The sequence below is a fragment of the Canis lupus genome, chromosome 23 (assembly GCF_011100685.1).
Source record: "Canis lupus familiaris isolate Mischka breed German Shepherd chromosome 23, alternate assembly UU_Cfam_GSD_1.0, whole genome shotgun sequence".
In the NCBI taxonomy this organism is placed as follows: Eukaryota; Metazoa; Chordata; class Mammalia; order Carnivora; family Canidae; genus Canis; species Canis lupus.
In genome coordinates, this window is record NC_049244.1 from 34,162,163 (window position 1) to 34,174,791 (window position 12,629).

Sequence of the window (12,629 nt, forward strand, 5' to 3'; positions counted from 1 at the left end):
TCTTTTAGCTCTACTAGAGGCAAGGCCAGGTTCTAATACCAGGGGAAGGTATGGGCTGAGGTTCTCAGCAGTACTCCAGAGCCCAGTAGAGGCCTCTGCCTCCAAGATCTGCTGGAGAGTCATCATACAAACTGGAAAAGCTCCTCCCTGAGACTTCTTTCTTTGTGGGTCTGACTGTTAATATTTTCATGGCATATTTCACAAGTTTTTTACTACAACTTTTTACCATATATATATATATATATATATATATATAATATATATGTATGTGTGTGTGTGTGTATATATATATATATATATATATATATATATATATTTATGAGAGTGTTTGAATGGGGGGAGGGGCAGAGGGGGAAAGAGAGAGAGACAATCTTAAGCAGACTCCACACTGAACATGGAGCCTGATGCGGGTCTCAATCTCACGACTCTAAGATCATGATCTGACTGAGCCGAAACCAAGGGTGGGATGCTTAACTGACTGAGCCACCCAGGTACCCCTCTTTTCATCACTTTCTCAACACCAATTCTGTCAACATATTTCCCTAATGAAAATACTTGTAAAAGCTGTGATTTTTGGAGAATGTTCTCAGTCCTGGCCCCCATTGCTAGTGGGTACTCTGGCTGTACCCCCTCCCACTGCCCCCCCCCCCCCAGGAGCAGCAGCTTTTATATCCTTACTCCCTAGGAAGTCAGGGAGCATAATCTCTTCAAAGAGTTTTGGCTTTTGGAACAAAAGCTAGGAGGAGGGACTTTTCAGTTAACTTCAGCTTTCTGCCTTTAACACAAACACCCCTGAGACAAAAGAACACAAACATGGTCTTCTTTGTGGCATAAGAAGAGAAATACACAATGTGAACGGATTAATACTTCACTAGTTATTTTGCTACACACTCTTATTGAATATCCTTAATTGGATATCAGAGACTCTCAAAAGTCTAGGATTTCAGGAATCACTCAGTGTTAGGTCCATACTATACATCTTCAAAATCAGGATTATTAGTAAGTACCTTTCTTTTTCCTACAGCTTGAGTATGCTTAGATTTGAAATACTACTACTAAAGAAAAATGTACATCATTGGAAAGGCAGATGCTAATTTCCCTGAAATGTAGTTTCTAGAATCCTTCCTGATTTATTCTAATTTTAGTTACTAAATAATTGACAGTATTCTGAATCATAATCCTAAACTTACATTCAAAATATAATCAGAGATTTCATTCTTTTAAAAAGCTGTCAAGCTGGCTATATTTAAACTAGAACGGGGTTAGCTATTTTTAATACTTTTATTATAGTCATGTGTTTGAAAGGACACACATTTCTAATTTCCACAAATTCCTGTGGGATTGATTGCTTTAACTTTCAGATGCTAGATGTTGGATCCAGACTGTAGCCCATAACACAATGTATCTTGTGGGATTATGGCTTTAATTTTGGCAGGAAGGTTGCTTGTCTGATGGGAGCACACAGACAGGAGAGATGAGTCCACCTGGAAGGGAAAAAGAGCAGTTGTAAGAACAGAAGATGGCATCGCCTACATTGGAAGCAAATCACACCAGAGTGATCTCAGCACCCCTGGCCATCTCTGTCAGGCCATTGTGATTAAGGGCAGACATATTTCATGGAAATATGAGGGATGAACTTCAAACAGTGCAAAATAAACACTAATTTTCACATTACATATAAAATGTAAAGTAATTCAACTCCCCCTAAATGAAAAGCAGCAACAACCCAAACCAAAGTGCTTATCACAAAAAAACCCCAAAACTCTAAAATAGTAGAGAGTTGGAATAATAAAGATTAGAGCAGAAATAAAATAGAAACTAAAAAACAGTAGAGCAGATCAATGAAACTAGGAGCTGGTTCTTTGAAAAGAACGACAAAATTGATAAAGTTTTAGCTAGATTCTTCCTTAAAAGAAAAAGAGAATAAGGGGAGAGGACTCAAAATCAGAAATGAAAGACAAGAGATAACAACACCACAGAAATACAAAAGATATAAGAGAGTATTATGAAAGATTATATGCCAACAAATTGGACAATCTAGAAGAAATGGATGAATACCTAGAAACATATAGCCTTCCAAAACTGAATCAGGAAGAAATAGAAAGTTTAACAGGCTGGTTACCAGCAATGAAATTGAACCAGCAGTCAAAGGCTTCCAACACACAAAAGTCAAAGACCAGATGGCTTCACATGTAAATCCTACCAAAGATTTCAAGAGGAGTTGGTACCTATTCTTTCAAAATACTCCAAAAATAGGGGGGGAAGGAAAGCTTCCAGATTCATTCTACGAGGTCAGCATAGGAAAACCAGGTAAAAACATTACAGAAAAAGAGAACTACAGGCCAGTATCTCTGATGAACATAGATGCAAAAATCCTCAACGAATATTAGCAAACTGAATTCCACAATACATTAAAACAAAACGCCCACCACAATTAAGTGGAATTCATTTGTGGTATGCAATTTATTTCAGTACTCACAAATTCAATCAACATGATACATCAACAAGAGAAATGTTAAAAACTATGTGATCATTTCAATAGATGCAGGAAAAGCATTTGACTAAGTGCAACATCCATTCATGATAAAAGCTCTTAATATAGTAGATTTAGGGGGAATATACCTTAACATCATAAAGGCCATAGATGAAAACCCACAGTGAACATCATACTCAATGGTGAAAAGCTGAAAGCTTTTCCCTTAAGGTCAGGAATAAGATAGGGATGTCCACTCTCACAACTTTTATTCAACATAGTACTGGAAGTTCTAGCTATAGCAATCAAGCAACAAAAAGAAAGCCATCCAAATTGGCAAGGAAAAAGTCAAAATTTCACTATTTGCAGATGACATACTATATATAGAAAACCAAAAGACTCCACCAAAAAATTACTGGAACTGACACATGCATTTGGTAAAGTCATAGGATACAAAATCAATGTACAGAAATCTGTTGCATTTCCATATGCTAATAATAAAGCAGCAGAAAGAGAAATTGAAGAATTCGATTTACAATTGCACCAAAAATCATAAGATACCTAGGAATAAACCTAACCAAAGAGGTGAAAAACCTGTACTCTGAAAACTATAAGACATTAATGACAGAAATTGGAGATGACACAAAGAAACAGAAAAATATTCCATGCTCATGGATTAGAAGAACAAATATTGTTAAAATGTCTATACTACCCAAAGCAATCTACATATTTAATGTAATCCCTTTCAAAACATCACCAGCATTTTTCATTGAACTAGAACAAACAATCCTAAAATTTGTATGGAACCAGAAAAGACCCCCAAATAGCCAAAGCAACCTTGAATAAGAAAAGTAAAGCTGGAGGCACCACAATTCTGAACTTGAAGCTGTATTACAAAGCTGTAGTAATCAAAACAGTTTGGTACTGGCACAAAAATAGACACAGAGATCAATAGAATAGAAAATCCAGAAACAAACCCATGAATACATGGTCAATGAATCTTCAAAAACAAAAACAAAACAAAAAACCCAGGAATACGCAACAGGAAAAAGTCTCCTCAACAAATGGTGTTGGGAAAACTGGACAGCAACATGCAAAAGACTGAAACTGGACTACTATCTTATACCATACACAAAAATAAATTCAGAATGGATTAAGGACTTAAATGTGAGACCTGAAATGATAAAAATCCTGAAAGAGAGTGCAGGCAGTAATTTCTCTGACATCAACCATTGCAACCTTTTTTTCTAGATATGTCTCCTGAGGCAAGGGAAACAAAAATGAAAGTAAACTGTTGGGACTGCATGAAAGTAAAAATCTGTACAGCAAAGGAAACAATCAACCAAGCTAAAATAAAAAATGCTGAAAGGGAGAAGATGTTTGCAAATGACATATTTGTTAAAGGGTTAGTATCCACAATACATAAAGAACTTATACAACTCAACACCAAGAAACCCCCAACAACAACACAATTAAAAATGGGCAGAAGACATAACAGACATTTCTCTAAAGAAGTCCAGATGGCCAAACAGACACATGGAAAGATGCTCAACATCAGCCATTGTCAGGGAAATGTAAATTAAAACCACGATGAAATGTCACTTCACACCTGTCTTACTAGCTAAAATAAAAAACACAAGAAGCAATAGGTATTGATGAGGATGTGGAGGAAATTGATCCCTTGTGCACTGCTGATGGGAATGCAAACTGATCCAGCTACTGTGGAGAACAATATGGAGGTTCCATAAAAAATAAAAATAGAATTACCATATGATCCTGTAATTGCACTACTGGATATTTACCCAAAGAATATGAAAACACTAGTTCAAAAGGATACATGCACCCCTATGTTTATTGCAGCATTATTTACAATAGCCAAACTATAGAAGCAGCCCAAATGTCCACTGATAGATGAATGCATAATGAAGAGGTGGTTTATGTATGTATGTATACACACACACACACAAACACACCTACAGACACAATGGGATATTATGCAGCTATAAAAAAGAATGAAATCTTGCCATTTACAACAACGTTGTTGGGGCTAGAAAGTAAAATGCTAGGTAAAATAAGAGAAAGATAAATGCTGCATGATTTCACTCATATGTGGAATTTATGAAACAAAACAAATGAACAAAGAAAAACTAAGAAACAGACTCTTATCTATAGAGAACAAACTGATGGTTAAAGATGGGAGGTGATTCAGGGGGATGAATAAAATAGGTGAAGGAGATTAAAAGTACATTAATTTGAGCACTGAGTAATGTATAGAATTATTGAAATACTATATTGTACACCTGACACTGATATAACATTATATATTAACTATAACTGGAGTTAAAATTTAAAAAATTAAAATAACTGTCATATAGAAACAAAACAAAAAAACAAAATGCTCGTCACAGACTTGTAGGACCCAAGGAATGGGAAATGTGTTTTGTTGTTGCCACAAGGCGACACCACCACAGCTGATCTCTGGCATCTGCAATCTGTGGCCCTTCTGTTGTTTTCAAGCACCTGAACTTCTGTGAGTAATTTTTTGACTATTGTCCTGTTATTTTAACACTCAGCTGTTATAATTTAAGCAAAGTCATCTAAGCATTCATTAGGTGATATTTGTACAAGTGATGAAAAACGCACTAGAAAGATCAATAACTTGGGATAGAAGTTAGAAGTGATAAAATACTATGAGGAAGTCTCACAACTGCCACGATACACTATTAATGTAAGAACAAGCCCTCTGCAAAATATTAGAGCTAATGCTAAGAAAATAAAAAGCTGCATTAGAACACATTATTCTACAATGTTTGTAGATTTATGTGCCCCGAGAATGCATTTCCCATTTAACTTTTATTTCTAAGAGGAATTAGTCTTGAATTATGAGAGGGCTTCAAGAGCTCATCTGTAGCATAAACTTGGCAACCTGTGTTTGTTTACTCTCCTTCTCTTCTCCTATTATGTAGCTTCATCTCTCATTCCAGTGCCCAGCAGGGTACCTGAAATACTGGGCTTGGTCAAGGTTTGTGAAACTAACATATAGGAAGTATTATTTATACACATTTATGTGCATTAACTCTGTTAGTACCTGTACAGCTCTAAGCAGTAAGCATTATCTTCTGTAGTTTTACACACGAGGAGATCAGGCTCAGAGACATTAAATAGCATGGCCAAGGTTACACAACTAGTGACTGGTAGAGTCAGCTCTAAGCCAGTGTGACTAATTTATATTGCTTCTCAAACAAATTGGAGGGGAAAATTACTGTAATTAAGACCATAAACTGACTTCTACAACAGAAGTGATTTCTGGATACTTTCAAATATCCTCTGGAAGGCAGCTAACTTGGTGTATGCTCTTTTATGATCAGCTAATAAGCAAAGGTAGACCTGAGCTAGACCTGAGAGGGCTAGAGGGAAGTGTACCAGTACTTCTCAAGGTGTGGTCCTCAGACTAGCAGCATCAGTATCACTTGAGGACTTGTTATAAATAAAACTTCTTAGGTCCTCTCCCAAACCTACTAAATCAGCAATTCTGAGATAAGGCCCAGAAATCTGTGTTTTATAAGCTGTCTATTTGATTCTAATCTGTGGTCAAATTTGAGAGCTACTGACCTACCCAGTAGAAAGAAAAGTACCATGTTTGGACATGGAAATGAGGAAGAAGGCAGTGAGGAATAAAACATGTTAAAAGTGGAAATTGAGGAAGGAGGCAGTGAGGAGTAAAACATGTTAAAGGTGAGAGTGGAGAGATAGAAATCTGAATCTGGAGAGATTCAGGTCTCTGTATGCCTGAGGTGGCCAGGATGGGTGCCTGAAAGAAACCTATTTCTAGGTTTCAGCTCTGGCTGTCTGAAATTTAATTTCTATTTCTGGTGTATAAATCACCTTAGTTTGCCCAAATACCCAGTAACGTCTGATTCACAGACCAAGACTTATGGAACTAATTTTTGTAAACATCAGAGAAAGGTTAACTTTTATTAGTTTTATCAGAGAAATGACCCACTGATGGAACTAATTCTGCAAAAACAGAAGCATAAAGCCAGAAAGACTATGAAAAAGAAGGTTGTATGGAACTTCATGAAAGTCTTAGGAAAGACACTGGAACCACTCATATCTGACTTTTAAGGGTTTATCCCATCTAGCATAGGTTGGAGAATGATCAAGTGAGGTTCTAGCCCTTGTATTTCCAGGGCTGGGACATGTTCTGGTATTGGAATGCTGACTCCTAACTCCCAGGACTGGTCGGTGCCTAACCAATTGGTATTGAAGTATGGAATATCAACATTTATATAATTGATAGGCATACTTTGTCTGGTTATCTAATGTTGCAAAATAAACCACTCTAAAACTCAGTGGCTTAAACCATGGACAACATTTATTTTGCTTATGAATCAAACTGGGATGGGGTTTGGCAGGAATAGCTCTTTTCTCTACTTGGCATCAGTTGGGGCAACTTGAAGAGATGGGCTGAGACCAACTGAAGACTTCCTCACTCATGTCTGGCTGCTGATGCTGGCTGTTGACTAGGATTTCAGCTGGGTTGGTTGGCCACAACACCTACACATGGCCTCTCTAAGTAGCCTGAGCTTCTTTACAACATGGTAGCTGGATTCCAAGATTGAGAATTCTGGTTATAAGAGCCATAAAGACATCACATTGCCTTCTATGACTTGTCTTAAAAGTCATGTGGTGTCACTTCTGCTGAGTATTCTATTGCTGAGATGGTCATAATGGCTTGTCTAATTTCTTTTTTTTTAAAATATCTTAGTTATTTATGATAGGCACACACAGAGAGAGAGAGAGAGGCAGAGACAGAGACAGAGGGAGAAGCAGGCTCCATGCACCAGGAGCCCGACGTGGGATTCGATCCCGGGTCTCCAGGATCCCACCCTGGGCCAAAGGCAGGCGCTAAACCGCTGCGCCACCCAGGGATCCCGGCTTGTCTAATTTCAAGGAGAGGGAAAGTCTTCATTTCCTTGTGGGGAGTGGCATAGGTCAAGGGGAGTATGTGGAACCAATAACATTTAGGAAGTCATGGGGTGGATGGGTGGAAACCCAACCCTTTCATCTTGAGAGAAAGTGGCTTTCAACGATGCTCAGGCTCTGTGCAGGTTGCAAGTAGGTGGAGGTGGGGAAATGGTGGATTCAACTTTATCAGTTTACGTAAGAGAAATCTAAAAGAAATCTAAAAAGTTCAGAATGGCTGAACTGCCACATTGGGGTCAGTCTATATTCCCACAGGCTGTCATGGCTTAAAAGGTGTGAGCATGTATTACAGATTAGATGTGGATGACACAGGAAAGACTTTTGGTGGGAGATTGCTTTATGTCCTGTACTCTAGGATGTGTAGGGGATGGCGCTTAGCACACAGAGGCTGGAAATGGATAACTATATTCCTGGAAATGGATAACTATATTCCTGGAGAATGCAGCCGGTATCAGTGACAAACTGGAAGAGACAGTCTCTTCTGTTCCCAGAAGCTTTTTTTGGAATGAACACACACACACACACACACACACACACACACACACACACACAGGTTTTTTTTGGCAGATGAGAAAGGAGCTAGCTAGGCTTGTTGCTTGGCTGAAGGGATTTTGAACAGTCTATGTGTGAGGTCATAGGAGACCAGGAGGGAAGAGAGGTCCTTAGACTGAGCCCAAGCCTCTGGAATCCACGGAACCTGTGGGAAGGGCTTTGGGTTTCCAAAGGCTATGGCTATGCAAAGTAAAGCTCATATTAATTTTGCCTAAATCCCAAAGGATAGGGAGGCCCTGGGTGACTCTAGATTTCAGGAGAAACTGTTCAATATCAATAACATGGTGGGTTAGGGTACTTTTAAAAATTCAGGTGGAGACTTTGTTGAAATACCTACATCTATCATTTACTCAAGTTAAATTAGCACTTACTGAATGTCTATTCATTCTGGGTATGTGTGAGGTCTTTTATGATGTTTTATTTGATATTAATAATAATCATATGAAGAAATTGCTGCAAAACATCTTCTTTTTATAGATGAGGCAATGGACTCACCAGGGTCAGAGAGCTGGAATGTGGCGAATTCAAAGTGAGGTCCTTAGACTCCCAGGCTGAGCCCATTTCCTATGTCACTTTAGTTGTTACCTATTGCTCTATTGTCCTGTTTGCCCTTCATGTTATAACAGTGTATATCAATATGCTCATGAGTAGCTTGCTCCATTTTATGGATATAGCCAGTAGATTTCATGTACTTCCTAGAGAGTTGTGTTGAGAAGGATTCTGAGGCTCAGTTCTAACTCAGTGCTAAAGTTCTGTGATTATGGAGCGATGTCTGCCACAGGTAAGGGAAAACAGAGGGGCATAAATGTTGCTTATTTATCACTCCTGCATATAACAGCCTTGCTTTTTAGCTTTCATTTCTGTATACAAAAGTCGCTTCATGTTCTTCTAGCTTTCACCCAGAAATCTTTGTAGCCTTTTTGAGGTTATTATATATAATATATATACATTATTTTTAAATAAATAAATAATTTTAAAATTATTTAAATTTAAAATTTAAAAATAATTTTTTAAATATATTATATATATAATATATATATAAAATATATATAATATATTTTCTTATATATTCTCATATCAACATCAAAGTCTTTGTGCCTATTTACAAACAAGAATGAAAAAAAAAAAAACAAGAATGACATACTAATCTGTTTCTTGCGGGGGCGGGGGGAGGGCCACCTACATGAAGAAACAGAAAACAGACCCACCGTCCTCCTCATGCTCATTATGGCAGCTCTCACTGCCACTGGCCTTCACCAAACAGCCCTCTCTTGCCTTCTGAAAAGTATGGTGCAGAGCCTCTTTATTTCTTAAAGTACATTGACACTTATTTAGTTTTGAGATTTTTAAAGAATTTTTCAAAATCCCTTATGGTGACTGGAAATACCCTGGGGTGTTGCAAATTCAGAGTTGGGGATTATTGTGGAAAAGCTAAAGCTATGCCTGTGTTCTCAACAACCGGTGGAAAACTGCTGCTCTGGTTGTTTTGTCTGTCGAATAGCTGATGGTGGTTATTTTTGCATCAGATAGAATAAGTGGATCAGACAGAGAGCACGCACACGACAGATGGTGCTTGTATTTACATGACATCAAAATATATTTGTCTTAAAGACAACATCCTGGAACAACAGAATTGAGCCTGACTCGTTTTATGTTTTTCCCTGATTTAACTGTTTGGCTCAGCCCCAGTCAGGCAGCTTAGAATGGTAGGGAGAGAGTGGGCTTTCGAGTGGACAGAGCTGGATTGGAATCTTGGTTCTCTTCTTTGTGTTCTAGGTTGGAAGACGAGATCAATGGCATAATGGTACTAATTTTCGCCCTATGTACATGAGAGTTAACCAGGAAAATATACATGAAACCAGGTACTGCATATTCAGTAAATGTTTATTCTCCTTTTTATTCTTCCCTCTCAGCAAAAGATAAGAAGTGTGACGGTGGCCGTGACCACCATAATTACAGATGTGGGAAGTTGACTTCCTAAGATCCCAGACACCAGTGGAGAACAGAGTGGCCTGGAGGCCGAGGCAATTCCTAGCTAGCTATCTGAGTCTTGGCCTTCATTCCAGAGAATCTGGGAGTCCAGGTAAGGCATGGGGCTGAATACCTCAAGGCTCTAAGTCTACTCATCTACAGAGGAAGGCTGCCTCTCTCCTCATAGCTGAGGAAGGACAAGAATAAAGAAGGGGAGCCAGATTGTGTGAACCAAGGTAAAGACAAAGCTTGAGGCACGAAGAGAAGCCATAAGCTTCAGTTTGTCCACCTTTTATGTGAAGAAGAAAATAGCGGGCTCCTTGGGAGTAGAAGTCCAGAAAGAATGTGTATCTTCCTTTAGGCTTAAGGAGGAGGAAAAGCTAGAGATCTCAGAGGGAGAGATATGATTGGGAAAGGAGACATTTTTAGGGTTTAAGAAAGGAAGCAAAGGCAGGTGGGAGGTATGGTAGTTGCCAGCTTCAGTCTGAAAATCATGGATGATTCTGGTATCTGTATAATTCTTAACTCTGTGTGTTGTGTGTGTGTATTGTGTGTGTGTGTGTGTGTGTGTGTGTGTGTGTGTGTGTATCTTAGATCCTGTTTTAGTTTCCCAGGTTTGCTGTAACAAAGTATCACAAATAATTAGGTGACTCAAAACAACAGGAATCTGACAGTTCTGGAGGTTAGAAGTCCAAGATTAAGATGTCGGTAAAGCCATGCTCCTTCTGAAACTTGCAAGGAACAACTCTTCCTTGCCTCTTCCTAGCTTCTAGTGATTTGCTGGTGATCCTTAGAGTTCCTTGACTTGCTGCTGTGTCAGTATCTCTACTTCTATTGTCACACATTATTCTCTGGTGGGGGTCTGTGTGTCTCTTCTTACAAAGACATCAGTCACACTGGATTAGGGCCCACTCTAATGATCTCATCTTAACTTGATTATACCTGCAAAGACCCTATATCTAAAGAAAGTCACATTCATAGAATTATTTTTCTAAAATATATTTAATGAATGTGAATTTTGTTGAATAGTTTATTAATATTTTCCTGAATATATTAATATAGTTTTCCTGAATTACCTGTCCAACTCCCTTTTCCCCTTCTGTATTTGGTTCCCTTACCCCTATACATTTTCTTTGTTTTCCCATTGCACTTATTTTCTTCCGCACACCATAGCATTTATTATGTTTATTATCCTATAAAGGCAGGAATGTTCACTGATGTTTCCCAACTTCCTAGAATAAGGCCTGACTCATAAAAGGTACCCAGTAATATTGTTGAATAAATGGAAATATACTTTTTCTGAATATAATTAAAATTTATGCATTTATTTTTTTGAGATTTACTTATTTGTTATTTGAGAGAGAGAGAGTGCAAGCCTGGTGGAGGGGGGAGGGGCTGAGAGAGAGGGAGAGAGACTCTCAAGCAAACTTCTTGCTGAGTGCAGAGCCCAGAGCAGGGCTCTATCTCATGACACCAAGATCGTGACCTGAGCAGAAATCAAAAGTTGGACATTCAATGGCCTAAGCCATCCAAGAGCCACTATACATTTCATATAAAATTTTCTTAGGTTATACTATTTATTTTAGATATTATTCTAATTTATAAGTCTTTTTACTATTGACAACATTTTAATATTTATAGATTGTTTTACAGATTTCTTCAAATGACCAATTTGTTAAATTTACCAAATGACAAATGTACTGATTTATAAGAAGTTTTTACTATGATGTTTACACTAATTTGAGATGGTTTTATTTTATTTATTTATTATTTTTTGAGATGGTTTTAATAACTAGAAAGATTCTATGAAGTGTTAGCTTACAGGTTTTCATTTTGTCTTCCTAACAGTGTTTTAAAAAATGTTCCCTCCATTTCTGATGTCCCAGCTGGAAGGAGTTAGAGCAGAAGGAGGGTCTATTCTACAGGAGGAAGTTAGCAAGGGTGTGTTGGTGCCCAGCCCAGCATGGGCTGCTGATCCTGAGGGAGTGGAGACTGCAGGACAGGCTGGGAGTGAGGTGGGTGGGGGTGGTGGAACACAGGGCACAGGGATGGAAAGCTAAGGACAAATGACAGTCTGAAGACACTGGGTCATAGCTCCCAACAACCTCTTAGGTCCTGCCAATTCTTCCAACACAGATTTTCAAATTTGCTTTCAGTGAATTGATCTGCAGTACCCATTGTTGTAGAGAGAAACTATGAATTCTCCAAAAATCTGATTATAGTTGCTTTAGTCTGAGATATTAGGTGCCCTAATTATTAATTCTAATTGGATAAAATATGCATAGGAACGTGGTCTTGAATCTTTAAAGAAATGCTTTTTACTTCTCTCTAAATGTAGATACATTTTAAACTGTTCTTTTGGGTCCCATACCTCATGCTATTTAAGCTTGACTGGCTCACACTCTATGAAACATGCTGCCCCTTGTGTCTGGACCATGTGTGGAATTTCCCCTTAAGGGTATAATTGTTCCTCCATAGAAGCTCCTCATGGGCTTGGATTAGAAAAGGGGAATCTTTGTCTCTCTTAAGGGTAGGGAGAGCAGGGCACTGGACTCAGGTGAGGAGGGGCTGGAGATTTCTATGGATGCCTGTTCTAGTACTTGATGTGTAAGAACTAGTCAGGGGGATCCCTGGGTGGCGCAGCGGT

At 38.4% G+C, this 12,629-nt stretch overlaps 1 long non-coding RNA gene across 5 annotated transcripts in view; it reads left to right on the forward strand.

Moving 5' to 3' along the window:
* LOC111091952 overlaps window positions 1–12,629 on the forward strand; it is a 54,829-nt gene that overhangs the window by 26,986 nt on the left and 15,214 nt on the right. For 3 of the 5 annotated variants that reach the window (XR_005377068.1, XR_005377067.1, XR_005377070.1), the window contains exon 2: window positions 9,925–10,094. This is a non-coding gene — a long non-coding RNA (uncharacterized LOC111091952). Of the gene's footprint in view, window positions 1–7,299; window positions 8,793–9,148; window positions 9,816–9,924; window positions 10,095–12,629 lie in introns of those variants that run through there. The other 2 variants (XR_005377066.1, XR_005377069.1) reach the window with 2 other exon arrangements.